Source organism: Cyprinodon variegatus, unplaced genomic scaffold (assembly GCF_000732505.1).
Source record: "Cyprinodon variegatus isolate N-32 unplaced genomic scaffold, C_variegatus-1.0 Scaffold534, whole genome shotgun sequence".
NCBI classification, from domain to species: Eukaryota; Metazoa; Chordata; class Actinopteri; order Cyprinodontiformes; family Cyprinodontidae; genus Cyprinodon; species Cyprinodon variegatus.
Genome location: NW_015150987.1, coordinates 579,107 through 579,752, shown reverse-complemented (window position 1 = coordinate 579,752; position 646 = coordinate 579,107). Strand labels below are relative to the sequence as shown.

The 646-nt window shown below is 38.7% G+C and overlaps 1 protein-coding gene across 1 annotated transcript in view; it reads left to right on the top strand.

The window, feature by feature from the left end:
- The window catches only part of LOC107095267 (atrial natriuretic peptide receptor 1-like), a gene marked incomplete at its 5' end in the record, with an annotated part of 39,214 nt that overhangs the window by 20,693 nt on the left and 17,875 nt on the right, over nucleotides 1-646 (top strand). The gene's annotated exons all lie outside the window — the stretch shown is intronic.

The window sequence follows — 646 nt, the reverse complement described above, 5'->3', positions numbered from 1 at the left end:
TAAAGCACATTCACATGAAAATTACTCTGAATTAAAAACACTGATCATTTATTGAACAGGATGGAATCATTTCAGATTTAAAGAACTTTCAGAAGTTTGAATTCTGAATATGACCGGATTTTTCCTTTAAACAGAAGACTGATCCAAAGTCCTGACAGATTCAGTAACTGTCCTCCAGAACCACTGCTCTGAAGTAAAAACTCACCTTTATAAAGTTTCCAGATACATGAACAGATCTGACATTAGCTATGGTTGATCCTCAGACTGTTCTCTCTGGACCAGAGGAGCCATGTTCTGGAGGATTCTTATTGGATCTCAGCAGAAGAGTTGTGATTGGTGCCAAAAGCCAAAGTTCCAGAAAATAACTCCTGTTACTGGAGCTGGGGAAACCCATCGGTCTGTATGAGGCTAAATCTGAGCTCAATCTTTGGTCCAAAAATTTCAAAAGCAAGAGAATTTTTTTTAGCTGCAATTGCCAATAAAATAAAGGAGGAATGAAACATCCAGTGGTTCTGATAGATCAAATGGTTCTGTTGGACCCATACTTTCGGATGGTTCTAATTGACTCTCATACAGACAGAAAAACCCCACCTCTAGTTTCTAATGAGCACAGAGGACAGACTATGGCCGTTTCTCAATTAACTAG